The 26,762-nt window shown below is 42.1% G+C and overlaps 1 protein-coding gene and 1 long non-coding RNA gene across 4 annotated transcripts in view; one reads left to right on the forward strand and one right to left on the reverse strand.

Annotated features, from left to right (window-relative positions):
- PCDH9 (protocadherin 9) overlaps positions 1-26,762 on the forward strand; it is a 904,685-nt gene that overhangs the window by 596,729 nt on the left and 281,194 nt on the right. The gene's annotated exons all lie outside the window — the stretch shown is intronic.
- On the reverse strand, positions 948-25,378 carry LOC123367556. Its single transcript, XR_006578524.1, has 3 exons — positions 25,278-25,378; positions 20,816-20,948; positions 948-1,077 (listed from the first exon to the last, which is right to left on the reverse strand). It is a non-coding gene; the product is annotated as an uncharacterized LOC123367556 (long non-coding RNA).

The following is a 26,762-nucleotide window of genomic DNA, read 5'->3' on the forward strand; positions in this document are numbered from 1 at the left end:
ACACACACACACACACACACACACACACATATATATATATTAGAAAATAGTTTCATATTTGGAAGATAAATCAATAGTCATTGTCCTGAAATTCCACAGTGAGGAATGAAGGGCTCACTTGAAACAAGAAGCATAACGTTAAAGCTGTTATATAGACCATTTCTGGATTTTTAAAAACATCTTCAGTTTAAGCCATCTCCTCTTCATCCCGTTTTATATCTCTGAGGATGCCCTCAGTGGATTAATAAACACAATCATATGTAAAATGCCTAGCAGAGAACTGGTGGATGTTAACTTGGCAGCATTATTCTACAGGAGAATGTGATGAATCATGGCAGAAAATGTCACTTCACTTCTTAACCCATGTGTAAAGGGATCTATGCAAAAAATATTTTATACATATTTTCTTCATTTCAGGAGTCCTTATGTAAGCAAATACTACTGACTTTAGTGTGGCTACTCCCATGAGTAAGAATTTGCAGGACAGGATATATAAAAGAAGAAATGCTGTTTGCGCCAGGAGGTGTACAGTCTAATTCAAACACTTACACTTCTTTCACCAAATCACACAAAGTGCAATAACAAATCTGTTAAAAACAGGTACATTGTTTTGTTTTTCCTCACAGTGTAATTTTTCAGTCTGCCACTTCATTTTGCCTTCCCACAAGCACTATAACCATAATATGTAGATGAACTACTTACATCTTGTTGGGTTTTACTTTTCCTTTTTTAATAAAAAAGAAACACAAAACACTTTGTTCTGCTCTTCTCACGCGCTCACTGCTGCTGAATTATCTTTACTGTGATGCTGCTACTACCCCTTTTCAGGATCCTATTAGAACTTTCCACATCCTTCCACCCATTCCCAAAAAATTCCATTAGCACACTTACCTCCTCAGACCAGCTCCTTCTCACACTGCATAGACAGACTAACAATTCTCCCCCTTCCAAACTACCTTTGAGCAATAGCTCCCTGCTCCTCAGATGACTCATGCAGGTACAGCCTGTAGATCTGGTCAGAGCAGCCTCTGACAGAATATTTGGGTGCTGGTCTTTCTTCCTTGTACAGCTGAACACCTGGAAGGAGAAACCTCTCTGATTTCCCATCAAAAACAACAAGAGCTTAGAGCAAAGCTCTGACGTTTACTAGAATGCAATCATGTTAGGCCTGAATACAGTTTTCTTCCTTCTGCTGTTACCCAGGGTTTTTAGAACCCAAAGCAGTGGTAACTTAACTGTTTTTCTCTAGGCGGTGTCAGGAATAAATCAATGGGAACGCAGTTCCTGTTCTGATATATGATTGATACAAACTAATGTACTTTTACTAAAGTGTACACACACACACACACACACACACACACACACACACACACACACACACACACGCTGTAGCAGTAGGTTCAGAGCATGTTAAACTTTTTATATTTACCAAAGTTAAGATGGTTTCAAGGAATTAGCAGCCAGGCTATCCTGCTTCCCCCTTGCTGCTGAAGAAGTTAGATGTCAGATCCATGCCCAAAGAAAATTTGGTTGGACTGCTCCAAAGCACACTTTCTAACTATATTTATAAATTTTATCCGAACAAAGCACATAACTCATAATAGCCCCTAGTAGGCTAACAATTTCCCTAGCAACAGGCAATAACAATTCACTATTCGCCTTATCAGCAAAGCATTTCTAGTCAATAAAACTTACATGTCAGAAGCACCTAATACCAAGGCTGCCCAAACATTCCTTCTATTTTTATGGAACCTTAACTCAGTGCCCCAACCTCCCATTCTGTTAGCAAAACTGCAAACATGCAGTTGCACGGCCTTTCCTCTCAGGATCCTAAAACTATTTGTAGTTATGTGATGTTTCAGCTGGCCATGGTTGAACATAAAATATGGTTGACTGCGGTACTCTGAAATTCTGGGGTACATTAAGGAATGTCAAATGTGGGGACTACACTGCAACCGAGTAGATGATTTATTACTGTATAATCCTGTGCCGAGGTCCTGAGATTGTGAATGATTTTCTTCCTTATCACTAGCTTTACCACTCTTCCAGAATGATGACCTCCCAGTTGTAGGATGGGGTGTTATACTTAGATTATAAGCTCTTTGAGGCAGGCACCATCTTTTTGTTCTGTGTTTGTACAGTGCCTAGACCAATGGGCTCCCGGTCCATGACTGGTGTTCCCAGATGCTATGGTAATCCAACATACAATCATCATACAACAGGAGAGTTCCCTCTCCACCCACTGCCTCCTCCCTTTCCTACTTATTCGTGCCTCCGTGATAACCACAGGGAGATCATTACAATCATGAGGGCCTGTTGGAACGATTCCTTTTATTTTATTCTTTTTATATACATGTATTATAGCTGGTCACAAAACTTGTGATGGAACAATTTGTATGAAAAAATCCAGTTTTATCGAAATAGAAATCTTCTGCAGGAACATGTTCATTTTGACAAGCTTTGATGGGAAGACATTGAAACATTTTGTTATGACAATTCTGAAACATTTTGATTCATTTTGTTTTGACTTTTAGATTAAATATTTTAGTATTATAACTAATATTAGGTGTGTGTGTATATATATATATATATATATATATTATAATGTTTTAGTACATCGTAAAAGTAAAAACAAAATGAATCAAAGTAATAAAGCTTAAAATGAATCAGATTTTTAGACTATTTCTCTTATAGGTAAAAAAATCAAAATTTCAACTTTTTATTCAGATTCAGAACTCCACACCCCCCAAAGTTGGAATCTCCCACAGAACAGAAATTCTGGATCTCGATCAGCAATAATAAATATCTTAAATTTAGATCCCAGAGAACAATTCTGACCTTTAAGGTTAGGTGAGAGTGATGTGCACACAAGAAAGGAAGAGTTTTGCAAATCATGTGTAGCTATCTGAAACAACGCAAATACATGTTGTCATAAACCCCAATATCAGGCCAGGTCCACCAGGGTTTCTAAGCCTTTGGACTGACCATGTCTCAGGTGTCTGAGAGGGATATTTCGGAGAAATATAGACAAAACTCTATGGGTTTTGGCTGATGTAGTAAGTGCAGGCCCTAATAAAGGCCCAGTATGAGGCCTGAGGCCTGAACTAAAGTAATGGTCAAGACTTTGCTAACATAAAGCAAAGTTAAGCTGTGAGCCAGAGGTAGGCCCTGCTCACAGAAGCTGGCACGAAAAGGGCTGATGCTGCATAAACCTATATTCACCTAGCATAAACATAGCACTAGAACACACTATACTGAAACATTTCATAGATAACAGGAGGACAGGCCGACCCATCCCAATGACAGGGGCAAAAGGGTAAAATGATGGATAGAGTTGTTTTGTTCGAACCAACATGTACAAGGTAGAAGGCGGTACCTTAATACGTAGAAGGGTTGTAACTTGCTACGTAGAGAGGTTGTACCTCAAAACGTCAGGTGTGATGTGTAACTTGTTTGTATCTGTGTATAAGAATGCACTCCTGAGGCGGAGTCTTTGTCTGGCCGAAGGGGGAGTGGAAAGTCCCGCCACTGAGCCGGGTCCATTGCCAAGAGGCACTCTCTCGCAGTACGCCCGGTAGACTAAGTAATCTACGGGGACCCTGCACGGGTGTCCGAGGTCGCAATAAACCTAGCTGATGTGGCTTTGCATCTTACTGGACTCTGTGGTTATTGGGGGTTCTTGTCGGGTCTGCTGTGTCAGCTATCTGCAGAGCTGGGGCAGCACACAGAGGAAACTCACGCACGCAGCCAAGTGATATCAACAAAAAGAAAGCAGAGCACCATACCGGTACCGCTCTGACAACAGCTGAGTTGTTTTATATTGAGCATTTGTTCATATCTGAAACCTAAGCAGTGCAAATCCCTGCAAACGGAAACAAACTACTGAAGTTAGCAGGAAATCCTTGTAAAGTGAAATATCCAGTTTTGCACAATTCTGTACTCTACCATTGCTTTAAAAGTACCCTCCACATTTTTAACATTTATTTCTCTAGGATGGATTTTTCCAGTTCTTGAAAAAACAATAGGAATTATAAATAAATAAAAATCCTGCTTTGCAAACATATGAAATGAAGATATTAGAAGGCCAAAAGCTACATGAAGTGTGTCCCGATTGGTTGATTTGTATATCATAGTGGCATTATCTTAAGTGCATAACTGCATGAGAAATCTTTCATTAACTTCAGAGGGGCAACAAATAGGTTAAAAGAATATAGTTTTGTTGTGGATGGGCCAGGGGGAGAGGAAGGGGAGGAAAAAAGAGGCATCATAGATGTTCCCCCCCCCCCCGTCTAAAATAAATTATCATTATTAAGACTTTGTCTGGAAACTACTTAAATTCATTCTGTATATTAAGTACCGGTAGTTTATTTCTAAACCTGCAAATGCATTTCAGAAAATTCCAAGTTAAGATTTAATTAAGTTATATTGGAATGCACTTTTCTAAACAAAACAGTTGCTTACAATAGAATTCTAATATGTTTCCAATTGAGCATGTTTTCATTGCATACCTGTCTGAAGAAAAGGCTTGCGGGGGGAGACGTACCACACTGAAATAGAGCTCTGTTCAGTTTAAACGGATGAGCTGCAAACAGCTGTCACTGAATAGTTTAATGTTTCACTAGGCTTGGCTTGCAATCATTTTCCCAAAGTACCATAAGAGACACTGCTTATGTGTTCTTTATAGAGAGCCTCATTCTTTGCTAAATAGTGTGTGGCTCTATTGTCCCTAGTGCATTATTATTTCATCCTTTTGGAGCTGTTTCTCACTTGGTTGAACAGTCAACTATTTAACATAAATTCAGATAACCTTTGAAAATGTCTTTTCCTGGTATTTATTAAGCAAGCACCATTCCCCAAATACAAACCCCAATACCCTCAAGTTTTTTGGTTTTGTTTTTTTGTTTTCCTTGTGTGACATAAGCCTTACTCAGGAGAATGCTCTGCTGAGGGCCAAATTTCTTTTATCACTTGTACCCAGCATCTTTGCCCAAGAAAATCCACATGTAGGACAAAATGTGTCAAATTAATCCTTCGTGTAAGTACATTAAAATCCATGGAGTTACACTAGGAATCTTTTCAAATGGATTCTTATTTCACCTACTGAGACTGAAAGGTGCCTTCCTACTTTCCAAAGCTTATGGAATGTATACCTCTCCCCTCATGCACCACCTCCAAAAAGACCCTGGTCGGGAATCTCTGCTTTCCAGGCTGCTTGTGAGCTCTAAGGATCTTTGTAATAGACATACCAATCTCGTTAGACACCCCTCCCACCCCAGAGTTGAAGCTTTACATGCCTTTAAAGAACCTCTTATGCTGACTTCGGGAATTTCTTAGCCAAAGCTTAGCGTAAGCCCTTCCCATATATCAGTCTGCTAAGCAGGCATGAATAGTACAGAATACAAATGTGGTTGTCATGATTTGTCATTTTTGCTAAGGATCTTTTTTAGGGGAGAGAAAAATGGGAGGGGGGGGAATGCATAAAGGAAAGTTAAAATAGTATTAAATCATGCCTAGAACTAGAAAGAGTTAAAGAAGTAGCCTAGCTGTGTTGATTTTTTTTATTCTTTTAAAATATCCTTTTTGTGTTCTGTTATGTGGAAGTTGGTCATCTACTGGCTTTTTTATTTCATTTTGTTTTGTTTCATTTTTTTCTTCTAACAAATCCTGCTCCTTTTCCTATTACAATAGTCAAATACCTGCAGTCTCAAAGCATTTTGTCAGGTTTTCTTTTATTTTTTTAAATAAAACTTACAATAAAGTGTACTTAACCTTGGTTCAACCAGACAGTCTGTTTGGCTTTGGAATAGAAACAGATTTGCCTGTATACCTGACTTAAATTGTATGTTAATTGTAAGCAGTATTCCTGAGCAGAACAGCGACAACAAACAGTGTTGGGTTTTTTTGTTTTTGTTTTTGTTTTATTTTGGTTCTTGAGGCTCTGACAATACCAATGAGCATAAATTGATGTTATATGCAGACAATGTCCTTTTGTATATATCCAAGCCAGAAACCATGATTCCAGCTAATCACTAATTCAAAAATTCTGATCAATGTGTGGGTGCAAAATAAATTTGGGAACAACTATTGGAAATCTCCCAGTCATCATCCAGAAGGACTTTCTCTCAGTGGAATTTCATAGGCAAACTGATGCAAGTTAAGTACCTAGGTATAAAAGTACCAAGAAATATTAGCAAACTAGTGAAGATAAGTTTAGATCATGTGCTCTCAAAAATAGTTAAGTATCAGAGGGGTAGCCATGTTAGCCTGGATCTGTAAAAGCAGCGGAGTCCTGCGGCACCTTATAGACTAACACATGTATTGGAGCATGAGCTTTCGTGGGTGAATATGACAAAGTGGGTGTTCACCCACGAAAACTCATGCTCCAATACGTCTGTTAGTCTATAAGGTGCCACAGGACTCTTTGCTGCGTTTACAAAAATAGTTAGTGATACAAACATCCTGGTATATTCTCTCTCTCTCCCTCAATCTCTCTCTCTCTGAACCTGTGGTGAAGGATTAACTTAATAAAAATGAATATGCTGCATAGGCTCCTCTATATTCTAAGAGGTCTGTGTATGTCCCTCTGTCTTATTTTGTAAAATCTAATAGCATTATTAAAGCCTTCCAGATAGGCTGTGGTCATCACCCACAAGTAAGATTTAAAACTCTCCAATTCCCTATAGAAGGGAGGAGGTGTTAGGCTCCCAGACCTACAAAATTACTATGATGCTTTTATTATGTCACAGATAACATGCTGAAACCAGTCTGACAACACTGGATGGACACTGAATGTGTATTGTGGCACTCAATTCCCCCTGGCTGTCTCCTTGTTTCCTCCTTTTGTTTGATGGAGAAAAATAAAGTATCTACAGTTATGGATAAATGAAGGGTCTCAGCTAAGAGGTACCAATATCATCGTTGGAACAATGCACCTATATGGGGAAACCAGACTTGCAAATTGGGAACAAAAACTATTTTGCATCATATGGATTCCCTAATTAGTCCATGATGGGGCTTTGTTCCTTTTCTAAGGCTAAAGCTACCTAGCCTAGTGGCAGTATTTACAACTAAGACACTTGCTAACAAATCAGTTTGGCTTAATGTGACATCTATATTGACAATGTCCTAGGACTGCTAGAAGACCAAGAACTACCGGGAATTTTAAGATTGCTTCATAAACTCCCCAGGCCCATGTCTACGTCATATGTTTTGTTAATGAAGAAGGAGTTCTGTTGTAGTCTGGAATTCTTTCTGAAAGGAGTCATAGTTTCGGGGTAACTGCAGCTGTATTCCCCACCCCACGCTTGTCATGGGCCCTTGAAGGCACCACTTAAGATTTCTGTCTCCCAGCCTTGAGCTCTCTGGGTGGAGACCTGTGTCTCTCTCCTGCCTGACTGGATTTTAAGGCTGCACAACTCCCTGCCTTATACTGTGATATACTTAGCAAGTCAGTCCACCTAAAGCCACTGCCTGTGTGTCTGCCAACACATTTACCTTGGTCTGTGTAGAAATCTGTGCTGTAGGTAGAGTGAAGGCTTTTACGCTAGGAACTTTAACGCAGATTTCATACCCTGGAGCATTTGATGGGGTTTCATTACATGGGATTTATTGATAGTCTTATAGCCCAGTGTCTCTCCACCAAGTGAATGTCTCACCATTAGCTATCACCTTCCATGCCCATTGGGGATCAGATGGATCAGCACCCAGGCTTAGAGCATGAACATTATATGTAATCAATGGACTGGTGTGTGACTTCCTCTCCAGAGACTCAATCACTCAATTAACTTTGTAAGGCTGGGGTGCAGCTGGCCTTTCCAGCACGGAGGTGAGCCTGAGTGGGTAATTCCAAGCAAAGTGACCCCACTGGCCACAGTTGGAGCACCAGTTTTCCCCACCCGTCCTGAGGCATCTGAGAGGTGATTTCCCTGTGACCAGGTTTGGTCCTCATTCCCTGTCCTTTGATTCCATTCCATCTCTATTAGGTTGCCTTTCAAAACCAGGACAACTATGAACAGTATACTCTTCCAGTTTCCCAGCTGTGGTTACAACTCTAGGATTTTTGTCTGTTAACCATGATTTTAGATCAGGATGCTAGAGTTTATAAAATTGTTCAAAACCCATTAATTTGTAGGCCTCATTGACTATAATAACCCCTTCCCAGGTCCACATTTTCTTATGGTACCCCTAATTTAGGTTGTGTAGAATGGATACACAAAAGAACAGCTTACAAGAAGTGGAAGATTGGACAAATAACCAGGGAGGAGTATAAAAGTATTGTTCAGGCATGCAGGTGTGAAATCAGGAAGGCCAAATCACACTTGGAGTTGCAGCTAGCCGGAGATGTTAGGAGTAACAAGAAGGGTTTCTTTAGGTATGTTAGCAACAGGAAGAAAGTCAAGGAAAGTGTGGGCCCCTTGCTGAATGAGGGAGGGAACCTAGTGACAGAGGATGTGGAGAAAGCTAGTGTACTCAATGCTTTTTTTGCCTCTGTCTTCACAGACAAGGTCAGCTCCCAGACAGCTGCACTCTGCAGCACGGTATGGGGAGGAGGTGACCAGCTCTCTGTGGAGAAAGTAGTAGTTCGGGGCTATTTAGGAAAGCTGGACGAGCACAAGTCCATGGGGCCGGATGCGCTGCATCCGAGGGTGCTAAAGGAGTTGGCCGATGAGATTGCAGAGCCATTGGCCATTATCTTTGAAAAATCATGGCGATCGGGGGAGGTCCCGGATGACTGGAAAAAAGCTAATGTAGTGCCCATCTTTAAAAAAGGGAAGAAGGAAGATCCAGGGAACTACAGGCCAGTCAGTCTCACCTCAGTCCCTGGAAAAATCATGGAACAGGTCCTCAAGGAATCAATCCTGAACCACTTAAAGGAGGGGAAAGTGATCAGGAACAGTCAGCATGGATTCACCAAGGGCAAGTCATGCCTGACTAACCTAATTGCCTTCTATGACAAGATAACCGGCTCTATGGATGAGGGGAAAGCAATGGATGTACTATTTCTGGACTTTAGCAAAGCTTTTGATACAGTCTCCCACAGTATTCTTGCCAGCAAGTTAAAGAAGTCTGGGCTGGATGAATGGACGGTAAGGTGGATAGAAAACTGGCTAGATGGTCGGGCTCAACGGGTAGTGATCAATGGTTCCATGTCTAGTTGGCAGCCGGTATCAAGTGGAGTGCCCCAAGGGTCGGTGCTGGGGCCGGTTTTATTCAATATCTTCATTAACGATCTGGAGGATGGTGTGGACTGCACCCTTAGCAAGTTTGCAGATGACACTAAACTGGGAGGAGTGGTTGATACGCTGGAGGGTAGGGCTAGGATACAGAGGGACCTAGACAAATTAGAGGATTGGGACAAAAGAAATATGATGAGGTTCAACAAGGACAAGTGCAGAGTCCTGCACTTAGGACGGAAGAATCCCATGCACTGCTACAGACTAGGGACCGAATGGCTGGGCAGCAGTTCTGCAGAAAAGGACCTAGGGGTTACGGTGGACGAAAAGCTGAATATGAGTCAACAGTGTGCCCTTGTTGCCAAGAAGGCTAATGGCATTTTGGGTTGTATAAGTAGGGGCATTTCCAGCAGATCAAGGGACGTGATCATTCCCCTCTACTCAGCACTGGTGAGGCCTCATTTGGAGTACTGTGTCCAGTTTTGGGCCCCACACTACAAGAAGGATGTGGATAAATTGGAGAGAGTCCAGCGGAGGGCAACAAAAATGATTAGGGGGCTGGAGCACATGACTTCTGAGGAGAGGCTGAGTGAACTGGGATTGTTTAGTCTGCAGAAGAGAAGAATGAGGGGGGATTTGATAGCTGCTTTCAACTACCTGAAAGGGGGTTCCAAAGAGGATGGATCTAGACTGTTCTCAGTGGTAGAAGATGACAGAACAAGGAGTAATGGTCTCAAGTTGCAGAGGGGGAGGTTTAGGTTGGATATTAGGAAAAACTTTTTCACTAATAGGGTGGTGAAGAACTGGAATGGGTTACCTAGGGAGGTAGTGGAATCTCCTTCCTTAGAGGTTTTTAAGGTCAGGCTTGACAAAGCCCTGGCTGGGATGATTTAGTTGGGTTTGGTCCTGCTTTGAGCAGGGGGTTGGACTAGATGACCTCCTGAGGTCCCTTCCAACCCTGAGATTCTATGATTCTATGATATTCCAATCCAGACCCATTCTGCCCAAATATAATTTTACTAAAGGTAGTAATGGTAATGTGACCCTCTAGAGTTGGTCAGAAATATACTAAACTATGACAAATAGCTGTTTGTGAGAGTAGTACTTGCTGTCTTGGAGAATTTAGCTAAGAAATTTATGGAAAGTGCTATGGAATTTTAGATGACTACAGGCCATTTTGAGAGCAGTATCACATCCTCTCCAAGAGAGAGCAGAACCCATACCACATGCCTCTTAAAACATTGCTGGAGGTTTGATCCCATAGTGAATCAAAGGGAAGAATACTAACCTTCTGTTTCACAAGTATCACTTCCTGTTGCACCTTTTATTTTTCTTATTATTGTTTCCTTCAAGTGTTGACTTCACCTGACCTTTCTTGGACAGCTGATGAAATCCTTGTTTGCTGCATATATGGTTTTCTAGAGGAATTGCCACTTTTACTTTCAATACACACAAGTGAAAAAATTGCCATGTTAAACAGGGTAATAAGAGAACAGTACAAATATTGTTTGACTTTTTGACTCCCTATATTTCCATATGAACACCAGCTGTGTTGCCTTTCAAGATGATATCCTGACTAACACCTGCCACTTCAAAACAAGGGCAGAAATCCAATTAAATGGTATGATGGAGGTTGAGTTTAACCTTGCTGTTGCTGGTGATCAATGTAAAGTGCAGTTAAGCTCCTTTTTAGAGTAAGATAGCTGAAGTAATAGGAGCCACCTCCCAAAACAAATATAAGACCAGTGAGAAGCAGAGCTATCTGGGTGGAGGGATGAATGCATATGCAGGTGACTGGGTGGTATTTAGTGGAGTTATGAGTGTTTGTGGGTAGATGCAGACAGAAGCAGTAATGTGGCCCTGAGGGAGACACAAGAAGGAGAGATTTTGTGGCAGACTACTGGCTGGAAAGAGGCTTGGAACTGAGCAAAGAAACTGCCTCCTGTTGTTTGATTCCTATTGTGTTCAGGAGAAACAAGACTTTATCGAAAGTTAATGTACTCAATGCTTTTTTTGCCTCTGTCTTCACGAACAAGGTCAGCTCCCAAATACTGCACTGGGCAGTATTTAGAAAAGCTGAATGAGCATAAGTCCATGGGGCCGGATTCAGGTCCTCAAGGAATCGATTTTGAAGCACTTAGAGGAGAGGAAAGTGATCAGGAACAGTCAGCATGGATTCACCAAGGGCAAGTCATGCCTGACTAACCTAATTGTCTTCTGTGGGGAGATAACTGGGTCTATGGATGAGGGGAAATGTTATTTCTTACTTTAGCAATGCTTTTGATACTGTATACCACAGTATTCTTGCCAGCAAGTTAAAGAAGTATGGACTGGATGAATGGACTGAAGGTGGATAGAAAGCTGCCTAGATTGTCGGGCTCAACGGGTAGTGATCAATGGCTCCAGGTCTAGTTAGCAGCCGGTAGCAAGTGGAGTGCTCCAAGAGTCAGTCCTGGGGCCAGTTTTGTTCAATATCTTGATTAATTATCTGGAGGATGGCGTGGATTCTACCCTCAGCAAGTTTGCAGATGACACTAAACTGAGAGGCGTGGTAGATACGCTGGAGAGTAGGGATAGGCTACAGAGGGACCTAGACAAATTAGAGGATTGGGCCAAAATAAATCTAATGAGGTTCGACAAGGACAAGTACAGATTCCTGCACTTAGGATGGAAGAATTCCATGCACTCCTACAGACTAGGAACAGAGTGGCAATGCAACAGTTCTGCAGAAAATAACTAGGGGTTCCAGTGGACAAGAAGCTGGATATGAGCCAACAGTGTGCCCTTGTTGTCAAGAAGGCTAACGGCATTTGGGGCTGTATAAGTAGGGGCATTGCCAGCAGATTGAGGGACGTGATTATTCCCCTCTATTCGGCATTGGTGAAGCCTCATCTGGAGTACTGTGTCCAGTTTTGGGCCCCACACTACAAGGAGGCAGTGCCACCCAGAGGATTCAGGGGGCCTGGGCAAAGCAATTTCAGGGGCCCCTTCCATAAAAAAAAGTTGCAGTACTATAGAATACTATACTCTCGTGGGGGCCCCTGCGGGGCCCGAGGCAAATTGCCCCACTTTCCCCTGCAAGCCCCCTGGGCAGCCCCAGGAAAAATAAACATTTAAAAACATTCCGCATCTCAGCACAAACCCAATTTTGCGAACTTTTTTTCAAGTCACCTTTAGAAGGTATCGCTGGTTCTCAGCATCAGCTAGTGCTAAAAGGCACTAAAGCTCATTAAAAGAGTTGGACAAATATTTTCCATCAAAACTTTTTTTGGATCGAAAACTAAGGGTTTTTAAAAAGTAGAAAAAAATCACAGACAATGTCTGCTTTCCTTCAAAATTTGTTGCGGTATTTTAATTGAAAAGCTGAAATTAGTCTGCCAAAACCCTGAACATGGTTTGGGGTTTCAGAAGTGTTTGGTCAAATATTTGCTGCTTGCTGTATTTGTTTAAAGAAACAATTAAAAAAATTCTGCTAAAAAAAAATCCAAAACTTTTGAACCACCTCAGCTTGTGACCAAACGCCTGAGCCCATCCAGTCAGAGATTTCTCCAGGTTTCTGATACCCTGTTGGCTTTCTTGAATCATATCTGTCTCCATAACTTTGGGTTAATTTAGCTTAGAACATAAGAACATAAGAACGGCCGTACCGGGTCAGACCAAAGGTCCATCCAGCCCAGTATCCTGTCTACTGACAGTGGCCAATGCCAAGTGCCCCAGAGGGAGTGAACCTAACAGGTAATGATCAAGTGATCTTTCTCCTGCCATCCATCTCCACCCTCTGACAAACAGAGGCTAGGGACACCATTCCTTACCCATCCTGGCTAATAGCCATTAATGGACTTAACCTCCATGAATATATCTGTTTCCTAGAGACTGGCTCACGGGGTCTCTCACAAACTGGAGACGGTTACTGGGAGTTTGTCTTTAGTATAGCTTATGTACATACTCCATGAACTGAGCATTTGAGCTTGTTCCAGAATCTGGGATGAGCCTATGCTGTGAAAACTGAAATGCTCAAAATAGCACATGCATGTGAATGGACACAGGGTGCTAAAATTAAATTAACCCAGGGGTTCTCAAACTGGGCATCGGGACCCCTCAGGGGGTCACGAGGTTATTACTGGGGGTCGCAAGCTGTCAACCTCCACCTCCAAACTTCTTGCCTCCAGCATTTATAATAGTATTAAATATACTAAAAAAGTGTTTTTAATTTATAAGGGGGGTCACACTCAGAGGTTTGCCATGTGAAAGGGATCACCAGTACAAAAATTTGAGAACCACTGAATTAACCCCTCTAGAGCCTCGAGGAATGCAGGGGAGGGGGAGTCTCCCTTGGTAGGATTGGGAAGGAGGTAGGTGGTGTAGGATATTGCTGTTCTCATGTGATCTCTCCCCGCTGGAAAAGATAACAGCTTGGCTCTTTGTGTTAAACAGCTCTCTGCAAGCCTCAAACTGCTGAATGAGCTTTAGGGTAGGGAAGGCTGTACCTCCCCAAACAGCCTGGCCCTGCCCCCTATCCACTTCCTGCCCCCTGACTGCCTCCCTCAGAATCCCCAACCCATCCTGCTCCTTGTTCCCTCACCACCACCCCCGAGACACTTCCCCAACTGACCACCCCAGGACCCCACCCCCCACCAATCCCCCCTGCTCCCTGTCCCCTGACTGCCCCAACCCCTATCCACTCCCCTGCCAAATCCTGACAGATCCCTGGAACGTCCATGATCCAACCCCCTGTTCCCCATCCCCTGACCACCCCCCCCCAAACCTCTGCCCCCTCCCTGTGCCCTGACTGTCCCCAGGACTCCCTGTCCCTTATCCAACCCCCCCCCAGCCCTGGCCCCCTGCCATGCTGCTTACCCCCGCCTCTCCCAGAGCCTCAACGCGCCGCCCCCAGGAGTGGCCCTGGCCCCTTGACAGCGCTGCAGCGGCCTGGCTCCGGCGGGACTGGAGCTCGCAGCCCCGCCCCCTTACCATGCGACTCTGAGTGGGAGGAGCTCAGGCCCCGCCCGAGCCACACCGCTTTAGCTCTGTCCAGGGCCGCTCCTGGATGCAAATTGCCCCACTTGCTCCCCCGCACCGCCGGCGGCCCTAGAGTTCAGACTTCAGCTACTATGGAATACCAGTGAGATGGAAGGGTATTCTGGATATTACATATAAATGGACGTATTTCGATTATTTTCTCCATGATGTCAACAGGAATAATACTGCAGCTTCCTTACATGGATAGTGCTAATGGGAGCTGAACTCACATGGTTCAGTTTGCAGAGGTGGACAGGATTCAGTGAGCTAGTACTCCTACCAGGTGTAGCAGTGGAGGGACCGGTAGTCTTGCCATTCCCTCCACTGTGGGTGCTCTTCCAACCATGGTGACTTCTGCAGGAGCAGTCTGGAATATATGATTGCTTCCCTCCTATCATCTTTATGGACTTCCTCAGAGGTCACCTTATTTGAGCTGCACACTGGGCGCCACATGTGGCCTCCATCAAGTAGTTTTAACTGGATTATGGTTTGTCTAGACCTAATATGATCTGGACCGCATAATTAAAGCTCATAATTAGAGCTCTTCAGCCTGCTGAAATTTAGGTGAAGTTCAGTATACATTCTAGTCCAGGAGTTGGCAACCTCTGGCACGTGGCTCGCCAGGCAAGCACCCTGGCGGCCCGGGCCAGTTTGTTTACCTGCCACATTGGCAGGTTCGGCCGATCGCGACTACCACTGGCCGCGGTTCGCCATCCCAGGCCAATGGGGGCAGTGGAAAGCGTTGAGGGATGTGCTGGCCGCTGCTTCCCGCTGCCCCCATTGGCCTGGGACGGCGAACCGTGGCCAGTGGGAGCCACAATCAGCCAAATCTGCCACCATGGCAGGTAAACAAACTGGCCCGGCCCGCCAGGTTGCTTACCCTGGCGAGCTGCATGCCAGAGGTTGCCGACCCCTGTTCTAGTCAAAACACAATTAAAATAAAATAGAATCTGAATGTGGGAAAAGACCTTCACAAGCCATTTTAGATTTGGTTTTGGTGAGTAGTGAGGACCTCATAGAAGAAATAGTTGTAGGGGACAACTTTGGTTTGAGTGATCATGAGCTAATTCAGTTCAAACTAGGTGGAAAGATAAACAAAAATAGATCTGGGACTAGGGTTTTTTATTTCAAAAGGGCTAACTTTAAAGAATTAAGGAAATGAGTTAGGGAAGTGGATTGGACTGAAGAACTTGTGGATCTAAAGGTGGAGGAGGCCTGGAATTACTTCAAGTCAAAGTTGCAGAAACTATCAGAAGCCTGCATCCCAAGAAAGGGGAAAAAACTCATAGGCAGGAGTTGTAGACCAAGCTAGATGAGCAAGCATCTCAGAGAGGTGATTAAGAAAAAGCAGAAAGCCTACAAGGAGTGGAAGATGGGCGGGATTAGCAAGGGAAGCTACCTTATTGAGGTAAGAACATGTAGGGATGAAGTGAGACAGGCTAAAAGCCAGGTAGAGTTGGACCTTGCAAAGGGAATTAAAACCAATAGTAAAAGGTTCTATAGCCATATAAATAAGAAGAAAACAAAGAAAGAAGAAGTGGGACTGCTAAACACTGAGGATGGAACGGAGGTTAAGGATAATCTAGGCATGGCCCAATATCTAAAGAAATACTTTGTCTCAGTCTTTAATAAGGCTAATGAGGAGCTTGGGATAATGGAAGGATGACAAATGGGAATGAGGATATGGAGGTAGATATTACCACATCCGAGGTAGAAGCCAAACTCGAACAGCTGAATGGGACTAAATCGGAGGGCCCAGATAATCTTCATCCAAGAATATTAAAGGAACTGGCACATAAAATTGCAAGCCCATTAGCAAGAATTTTTAATGAATCAGTAAACTCAGGGGTTGTACCGTACGACTGGAGAATTGCTAACATAGTTCCTATTTTTAAGAAAGGGAAAAAAAGTGATCCGCGTAACTATAGGCCTGTTAGTTTGACATCTGTAGTATGTAAGGTCTTGGAAAAAATTTTGAAGGAGAAAGTAGTTAAGTACATTGAGGTCAATGGTAATTGGGACAAAATACAACATGGTTTTACAAAAAGTAGATTGTGCCAAACCAACCTGATCTCCTCCTTTGAGAAGGTAACAGATTTTTTCGACAAAGGAAACGCAGTGGATCTAATTTACCTCAATTTCAGTAAGGCATTTGACACGGTTCCACATGGGGAATTATTAGTTAAATTGGAAAAGATGGGAATCAGTATGAAAATTGAAAGGTGGATAAGGAACTGGTTAAAGGGGAGACTACAACGGGTCGTACTGAAAGGTGAACTATCAGGCTGGAAGGAGGTTACTAGTGGAGTTCCTCAGGGATCGGTTTTGGGACCAGTCTTATTTAACCTTTTTATTACTGACCTTGGCACAAAAAGCGGGAATGTGCTAATAAAGTTTGCGGATGACACAAAGCTGGGAGATATTGCTAACACAGAGAAGGACCGGGATATCATACAGGAAGATCTGGATGACCTTGTAAACTGGAGTAATAGTAATAGGATGAAATTTAATAGTGAAAAGTGCAAGATCATTCATTTAGGGATTAATAACAATAATTTTGGTTATTAATTGGGGACACATCAGTTGGAAGTAACAGAGGAGGAGAAGGACCTCAGAGTATTGGTTGATCACAGGATGACTATGAGCCACCAATGTGATATGGACATTAAGAAAGCTAATGCAGTTTTAGGATGCATCAGGAGAGGTATTTCCAGCAAAGGTAAGGAGGTGTTAGTACCGTTATATAAGGCACTGGTAAGACCTCATCTGGAATACTGTGTGCAGTTCTGGTCTCCCATGTTTAAGAAGGATGAATTCAAACTGGGACAGGTACAGAGAAGGGCTACTAGGATGATCCGAGGAATGAAAACCCTGTCTTAGGAAAGGAGATTGAAAGAACTTGCCTTGTTTAGCCTAACCAAAAGAAGGTTGAGGGGGGATATGCTTGCTCTTTATAAATATATCAGAGGGATTAATATCAGGGAGGGAGAGGAATTATTTAAGCTTAGTACCAATGTGGACACAAGAACAAATGGATATAAACTGGACACTAGGAAGTTTAGACTTGAAATTAGACGAAGGTTTCTAACCATTAGAGGAGTGAAGTTCTGGAACAGCCTTCCAAGGGGAGTAGTGGGGGCAAAAGACATATCTGGCTTTAAGACTAAGCTTGATAAGTTTATGGAGGGGATGGTATGATGGGATAGCCTAATTTTGGCAATTAATTTAGCAATTGATCTTTCATTATCAGCAGGTAAGTATGCCCAGTGGTCTGTGATGGGATGTTAGATGGGTTGGGATCTGAGTTACTATAGAGAATTATTTCCTGGGTGCTGGCTGGTGAGTCTTGCCCACATGCTCAGGGTTTAACTGATCACCATATTTTGGGTCAGGAAGGAATTTTCCTCCAGGGCAGATTGGCAGAGGCCCTGGAGGTTTTTCACCTTCCTCTGCAGCATGGGGCACGGGTCACTTGCTGGAGGATTCTCTGCAGCTTGAGGTCTTCAAACCACAATTTGAGGACTTCAGTAACTCAGACATAGGTTAGGGGTTTGTTAGAGAAGTGGATGGGTGAGATTCTGTGGAATGCATTGTGCAGGAGGTCAGATTAGATGATCATAATGGTCCCTTCTGACCTTAAAGTCTATGACCCCTGTTCTAGTCAAAACACAATTAAAATAAAATGGAATCTGAATGTGGGAAAAGACCTTCACAAGCCATGATTGCTGAAAATTAGTCAGATAAACCATTTCTTTTATCATTTGATCTGGATGAAAATGTAGCTGAAAGAGGGGATGGGGGGAAAGAGGGGTTCCACAACATTAGATTTGTAGTTGGTTCTAGCAAATAAATGTGTTTTCTCGGTTCCTCCCTCGCTACAAGGTTTTGCTAACTGCCACATTGTCTGCATTAAACCAAAAACACGCTATCAGCTGAAGATAAATGAGGGTGTCAGCTGAATAGTGTTGCATGAATTACAGATAAGAAGAATACTTCTTTAAGCACTTACAAGCGTAACGTAAAAACAGTACACATGAAGCTAATAAATAACATATTTGCTTTTGTGGTGAACTGTTGACGATCACAACTAGGGCGCTGCAGATGAAAAAGAGAGATTGTATGTGTGAATACATGGTGTGTAAGATGTTTGCGTGGAGGATATCGTGGGGGGCATGTGTCACACATTTCCTTCAGCACAGTTTTAAGTTTGTCCTCTTGTGGTTCTCAACAGTTTGAAAAAATATATTCCTGAGGTTCTCCCCTTTGAGTGCAAAATAAAATAAAAAAGTAATAACACTGAAAAAGCCGATGGGCAAAAATTGATTCATAAATGAGAAGGTGGCATTCATCTCAACATTCTTATTGGAAACCTAAATCTCAGTAAATTTGTAGCCTAAGGATACAATGGGCTTAAAGGATTTCTGTCTCTGAAGAAAAATTAGAAGGCCTTTGAGGTAAGGTAAATGGAAAAGGTTGTTTGGGCAAACGTGGAACTCCAGCACTATTAAATGTTAAGCACCATCAGGGGGTATCTCAGTCATTAATGAGAGTGGCAGGTTGGAGATTGTTTCAAGCAGGAGAAGAATTATGGATGGCTGTGCAGAGGTGGCCCAATGCCACAGGGAAATTATGTCAAGCAAGACAAACATTTTTTGTATCTTATTGTGGGGGGAAAGTGCTGAAATAGTGTCCTTTTCTTTATCTATTTCAGGCATATCCCCACTCCTCCCCAACAAAAATGACCCCTAGTGGTCCTCTAAATGCACCAAGTCTGTTAATTTATCTTCACAGTCCACTGAGAAGATTTGTCCATATGATGGTCAGCTTTGCCAATGTGATGCACTCACTGCTTACTAGTAATGTAGCAATGAGCACATTCACTTTAAATTCAAATAGTTAGCACTCTTGATTGACTTAGCAGTGTTTTATAGACCCTGTGTGTTAGTTTTATATATAATTAAAAGGATCTCAGGGGTTCTGTTAGCAACTTACAAGTTAAGTTATCCTGTGTGAATGTAATGTTGCTGTCTAGGGAGGGAGATATTTAGAAGCCAACCCAAGATCATCCCTGTTTCAGACCACTGGAGCCTAAGAACAGAGCAGACGTGAAGTGTTATATCTCTAGGCGATAGTTACCAGCCTTCTCATTACACTAGCACATCCTTCTGGCTGCTTTGCAAAATAGCCCTGGGATTAGAAACTGCAGGAAGCTGTGTGTTCTCTCACAGCTGGAAATATGTTGCTGTGATGACAGCAATTGCATGTAAAATGAGTATTAAAATAGTCCTGAGTGCTGAGAATATGTTCCTTTCCCAGTGTGCCTTAAGTTATTGCCTTAAGAGAACGGCAGCTAGTGTGATCTATGTTGTAATCCCATTTCAGAACAAATGCTATACATGCTGTTGAGAAATGCTATTTTTAGGCTTGTCTACTAGTACACAATTCATAGCCATGTGGTAGTGGGTTGTTATGTGGTCTCATGTTTGTTTGTTTTTATCATGAGAGCCACATATTTATGTAGAGATTGTCTCATGTACTATCACCAGCCTCATTCATGATGGCATGGACCACTTCTGCTGCCATTCACTGTCAGATAATACTCCTGTTGTGCAGCTGCTGTAAAGGAGCTGAAAGCCAGGAAGAGAGCTGGCAGCCTGTCACCTGCCGGTTCCCCATGCACTACCATTGAGAGCTCAGAGCCCACCAGTGAGCCCACAGACCACAGTTTAGGAGCCATTGGTCTAATTCAGTTTGCTGTTGCTATAAGCTATTACTTTAATTGGCTTTTCATCAATTATTTTGGGCCAAATCAAATCATACAATCAATTTAGTCACAATCTCTGTTTAGGAATCTGCCTTGTGGTGGGGACATGTAAGCTGTGCCATGGTACTGCCTATTTCTCTAGTATGCCACACCTGATCAGCAGGCTGGCATAGATTGAGAGAAGGGATCTCGTCACCACCCTTCTCCCTCCCTTGGGGCGGAAACATGTGCCTTTGGTGGTACACAATTGGAACAGGCTCACTACCATTTCTAGCTACCCCTCTTCAATCTCTGCAATGCAGAAGTGACAAGCCCTGACACAGGATGTAGAGTAGGAAATGGGGAGATGAAGGCTCCTGGCCTCCCTCCTTCTCCTCTGCTGCCTATAATCTACCCCTTAATCAACTATATATATATATATATATAGGCATAGGGAGAGATTGTGTGACTCCCATTCCACCTACTCACAAAGTATGGGGCAGGAACTGTCTCTCACAAATGGTTTTTATAGCAGTTAGTTCAGTGGGTTCACAATATAAGTATTAATCACAGTCAGACAAATGGGGCTGGACTGGCAGAAGTTTGAATAGCCTCTTAAAGAGCACATTGGAGCAATAGAGTTCTTATTGGTAGCTATATGTGGACGTAGTTTGTGCATTTTTTATAACTATACAAGGAACTAGAGTCCAGGGTTTTTTAGAAATAAGAATAAGGGAATAAAAAGGTAGGACCATTCCACTGATGCAATCAATTCAATTAATTTGAATAATATTGGCGGAAGATCAATGCTTTGGCTGGCAACCATGAAAAAATACTGATTAACCATATGCTAGTAAAATGAAGATTTTTATTGTCTCACCTTGGTAGATGTCTCCTCCAGAATAAGGATGGAAAGACCATGGAAAAGTAGGACATGAAAGTTTGAAGTACCATTTGCAGTGCAGAGGCTATTGTGTGGGGCTTCATTTTCCATTGCTGTCAGCACCTAGCACCTTTCAGAAGAAATTCAGTTTGAAATAAGGAGCACATATTCTTAGAAATTGATCTCTCTCTCTCTCTTTCTCTCTCTCTCTCATGCACACACAATTAGATTTTGTAATATCTTGGATTTGTTAAGCTCCTTTGTGGTCTGTACAATTCTGAACCAGGTTGTTCAGGGTATTTAATGTCTTTAAAATTAAAAACTCATTATTCCATCTTCATTTTTAATACAAGCCTCAAAGTTCAAAGTCTGAAGAGCTGGGGAAGAAAGAGACCACTCTCGGACTAAGATGTAGTAGACTAATCCTGTAGGATCTATGTGCAGTTCACTTATGTACATTTTGCACTTAAACAGCCATTTGGCAAGTGGAATTAAAGATAAAGAAATTTATGTAAAACCCTGACGTGCTGGGTTCATTCCTAGACTAAAAGTTTTAGGCTGTAGATTTAAGTGCAGCTTCTGAAAATGTTAAACATCATGCATACTAAAGATACCTAATTCAGATTTAGCAGTAGGAGTTTTGAAGGCCTGCCACAAACAAAGTAAAGCCAGAGAAGTATGCATTCCCCTTACGTTAAAAGGAACTATCACTCAAAATAATATCTGCCTAATATGAAACCATAGAATTGAAGACTGAAATCCTGTAGGGGGTTTGTGCTGCTATGAAAAGTTTACATTAAAACCAGAATAAACGCTCTACCAATTATAGAATCCCATCTGTATCAACAAGAGAGAGTCTTGCCTTGTGTCTTCAAAGTTTGAGTAAAACTGTGAGATAAAACTATCCGAGGTCAAAAGCCCAGTTTTAAATTTGGTTAAGTTGCAATTACTGAATATAAAGACCAGCAATATAAATACTGCATTCATAATAAAAAAGCTGTTGAACTTCAATCTGTTTCATCCCAGTAGTATGTGTGATATCGATTAACACCTAATTGCGTTAGAACAGACTTTAAATTACAATATTTACTATATATGTTAATACATAAGTTGTGATTAATGAGAGTATTTAAGGGATACATTTTCCTCTCATTTATAGTTATGCCACTCTTACTGAAATTCCTCAGAGTGATGCACATTGAACCAATGGCAAAATGTGGCCGTTAATTCTAAACTATTAATAGTATTTGTAAGTGTGTTTGATTAAAAATATGCACATTTTGACCCTTATCTTGCAAATTCTTATAAAGACACGCCCATGCACTCTTGTGTTTACAGGTCTGAAGCCTTAGTCCTTGGCACCCTCCGACTTCTGGAAAGTGGTTACTGCTGTTAATGATTTGTATACTCTAGCACCATAAAGTTGCATGGTACTTTGTTGAAATAAATTACAAGGTCTCCTGTTGAAGATATTACTGAAAATAGACAAATGTTGGAAAAGGACAAAGGAAAGCGTAAAGATAAAGGAACAGTGTTGAAACAAATACAAATATTGTGAATTATAGTATAATATATACAAAGCTTATAAATTATGATATTATAAAATGGTGAGTGAGGTAGTAAGACAAGAAGGGAAGAATAGATAGCACAGGAATGGAGATCAACAGCAAAAAGCAAAGTGAAAGAGGAGGGTTTTGAGCAGTGAACTGAAGAAAGAGGCTTTAGAAGGCAGTAATTCCAATATGCAGGGTGACAAGGTAAAAGGCCAGAGGAGAGGGGGTGCAGATGTAGGGCAGGACAAAGTGAGTAGAGTTGGTTAGAGTGTAAGTTATCAAAAAAGGGTCCTTGTCACAAAATGTTGACACTTGTGTTTCACAACAATGTGAAACTCTACCCATGTGACAAAATGTGTGGTGTTGATTTTTAATAAAATAGCTTTATCTTATCAACATTCCTTAGAAAAAATAAAATTAAATGTCCATAGATTATAATTTTTAAATTCCTATCTGAAGTTCCTGAACCAACCGAGGCAGCATGGTCCTGTAGATAGGGCATTTGACTTAGACACAAGAAACTTGGATTCATTTCTGCAACTGACCTGGGGTCAGGGCCGGCTCCAGACCCCAGCGCGCCAAGTGCGCGCTTGGGGCGGCATTTTCCCAGCAGGGCGGCAGGCGGCTCCGGCGGACCTTCCGCAGTCATGCCTGCGGGAGGTCCACCGGAGCCGCGGGACCAGCAGACCTCCCGCAGGCATGACTGCGGAGGGTTCATGGGTCCTGCGTCTCGGGTGGACCTCCCGCAGGCATCCACCGGAGCTGCGCACCCTCCGCAGGCACGTCTGCAAGAGGTCTCCCGGAGCCGCGGGACCAGCGACCAGCAGCGCGCCCCCTGCGGCATGCCGCCCTGCTTGAGGCGGCCAAATTCCTAGAGCCGCCCCTGCCTGGGGTTAGACATTAGGCAATTCCTTTCATTTCTCCATGTTCTGTTTCCCATTCCATCATTTGTATGTTTTGTTTATTTAGAGCTTTGGCGGCATAAATTTTCTGTCACTACATAATGCCAGGTGTGGCTCCATCAGCCCTTGTCACTCTGGTTTAGTAGATTATGTGTGTTTGATGATGATGACTTTCTTTCACTGTGTGTTTGTAGGCTCTAATATAATGCAATTATTATTAATAGTATTTAGTAAGCTCCTGGGTGGAGATGTCATGAAACTTGCATGTTTTTTTGTAAACAGAACATGCTGAGGGGAAAAATAAGCTACTCAATACTGATGACACTAATGTTCCTTTAAAGTAACCACAAGCTTAATTCCACTCTTCAGTAGAATTTACAAACAAGAGCAGAATTCTTCCCCCTGCTTGGAATAGAATGGCTCATGGTCACTGCAGGGTAGAATTTTCCATTAGAAAAAGTTCCACCCTACCTCTCCACCTCTCCACATGTTCTTGTAATTAAGAGCTCTGCTGGAGATTTTTCTTTAGGGGAACTGTTGTTACCAGCTATGGAAATCTGGAAGTTGATGGAGAAGAAAATTTTCTTAGGGTTGTATTTGCTTAATAAGAATATCTGCCCATGTCTAATAGCAGGAAAACTATTTCAACCAAGTGCCCAGTGCAATCTGATCGGGATACAGAGAAGGTTTTTGTGACTCAAAAGTCTCTGCATGAAACATATTGAGACTTTTGTGATGGAGATTACATTTCTAGGGCCATATCATGACTTTCTGGTTGCACACAGAGAGGGCCAACTATGTGAGGATCTCTACCTGGCCAGATGATGGGCAGCTTGTGCTGGTTTCAAGGATGCCCACACCCCACATGCCTGAATACACACAAATCCCACAGTGGGTGCTCCCCGGGTCTGAAATCTACATATGTGGAGGAGGTGCTTGGAGAGGGATGGAAGACATTAATCATTCCCTCCCCAAACCTTCCTGCTCGAAATTCAGGGAGACAGGGAGTACCATTGTCAGTATAGAGGCACAGCACCTACTGCACATTCCACAGAATCAATTGGGATTAACCCCAAATCCAATTTTTTGGGGGGGAGGGAGAGGGTTGATCAGCAAACTCCACCCCCATTATGGAACAATTTAATGAAAATTCCATGAGGGGAACTTTAAATCTCTCCACCCACTCAATTTTGCAGACTTCCCCTCAGGGAGAGGTAGGTTTGGCCTCTAGAAAATTTGATCAATGTGTTTGGATTATACTGCTTTTTTAACTCTCCTCTTTAAAATGGGTATAATGATACTGACCTCTATTGTACAGCACTTTGAGCTCTACCAATGAAAAGTGCTATATAGGAACTGGGAATCATCATTATCAACATCATGTGTATGTTATTCTCTCCCTCTCCTACATCTTACATGTCCACTATCTCTATCCTGTTGTAAGTAAAACTGAATTCCTAATGGTAATTTATTAGTTTAAAATACGGTTGTAATCTACTTTTCCTTCTTCCCTTTGTTCCCCCTGCCCCAAACCTAACACCTTACGGGATTTTACCTAAGGTTACTCAACCTCAGAGGTCTTCCTTTACAAAGAGGTGAAAACCTAAGGATCTGAAAATATCTTTTAACTAGTAACTCATCCACACTACTGTTCAACTCAAGTGGAACACCTAATCTTAGTAAAATAGGAAAGCAATCTTCTATCTCTAAAGCAGGTGAGTTCTATTTCGGTTGCTATGGAACTGTACAAGAAATGAAAATGCAGACATGAAATATCACATATTGTACCTCGTGTTCCAGAAAGAGACTAGGGACCCCAAATCAATAAATGTGCAGGGAAAAATGCTATATTCCCTTACTCTAGAAGTCCAAAACTTCAAACAAAACAATCAAATTGGGGTATTAGCAATTTAGTAACATTGAATTGTCATACTAGTACCAACTTAAAATTACTTATCAAATAACGTTAATATGAGTACAGTAGAAAAAAATTATGAACCGTACAGATAGTATTTTCCTTCTTGTCAGAGAGCTCTACCTGGAAAGGGCCACATTTTGCTCTTGGGATTAATGGAGGCAACTGCTTTGGACCTGCAGCAGTGTCTAAAATGAAAAATAAACAATTCTAGCACATTCAGTGATTATTACCTTTGTTTTTGTATCATTTGTACAATTATTTGTAAGTTTGTATAGACTGTCAAAATTCTATTGTAGTTGGTTCAGTTTTGTTACCTTGGGCCTTATATTTTTTCCTTGTCAGCACTTGTTTTTTTTTTTTTTGCGGGGCAGAGACTGGGGGGATTATTTGTTTGTTGTTTGGTTGGTTGTTGTTGCTTTTCGTTCTTTGCTTTAACCTTGCTTCATTTGGCATTCTGGGACAGAAAGAATAAAAAAAAATATCACCAGTTCTGAGCTCTGGTCTATACAGTACTACAAACATATGTCAGTATAACTACATCCCTGAGCAATGTAGTTATATTGACCTCACGCCATAGACAGCACTATGTTGATAGGAGGGCTTCTCCCTTTGACATCACTACCACCTTTCAGGGAGGTGGAATATGGGGGTGAAGCTCTCCTGTTGTCATAGGAAGTGGCTTCACTAAGGGTAGGTCTATACTCACCGTCCGGGTCAACGCGGTGAGTTCGACTTCTCGGAGTTCGAACTATCGCGTCTAATCAAGACGCGATAGTTCGCACTCCCCGCGCGCTCCGGTCGACTCCGGAACTCCACCACCGCAAACGGCGGTGGTGGAGTCGACCTTGGAGCCGCGGAGTTCGACCCCGCCACGTCTGGATGGGTAAGTCAGTCGAACTAGGGTACTTTGAGTTCAGCTACGCTATTCGTGTAGCTGAACTTGCGTACCCTAGTTCGACCCACCCCCTTAGTGTAGACCAGGCCTAAGTGATACACTGGCACAGCTGCTCCAGTGCAGCTGCTCTGCTGCAGCACTGTAAGTTTAGACAAACCCTGACTGTTATAAATTAAAATGCTGATTGTAAGGCAGTCAATTTTTACTCCTTTGTTCGGGGACATGTTCATAAATCAGATTTAGGAAAAGCTAGGTAAAGCCTAGATAAAATATGGAATCAGGTGAAGCATGTATTGCCTTTAATTTTATAAGATTGACTATCAAAAATGTGTCTGGTACTATATCCATAGTGAATCATTTTATTTTTTTCTCTTAAGGAAATACAGCTATATGTTGTTGTAATTTAAACTTGATAACAGTTATCCCATCTTATATTGCTTCATAAGTGAAAGTCTTCAGTGATATCTTTAATTCACCAGACATTTTTAAAACAGTTTAATCAAATCATTGCATGATTTAGAAATACTTTTTACAAGTAATTTTGCAAGCTAATTATTTAGTGAAGTGTTGTTTTTTTTTAAAGTGCACGAAATAAGTGATTAGAAGGTAGTAAGTATTCTTTAAGACAAGAAGAAACTAAACAATGCAAAATGAACATGAAGAAATAAATAGACAT

This window comes from Mauremys mutica, chromosome 1 (genome assembly GCF_020497125.1).
Source record: "Mauremys mutica isolate MM-2020 ecotype Southern chromosome 1, ASM2049712v1, whole genome shotgun sequence".
In the NCBI taxonomy this organism is placed as follows: domain Eukaryota; kingdom Metazoa; phylum Chordata; order Testudines; family Geoemydidae; genus Mauremys; species Mauremys mutica.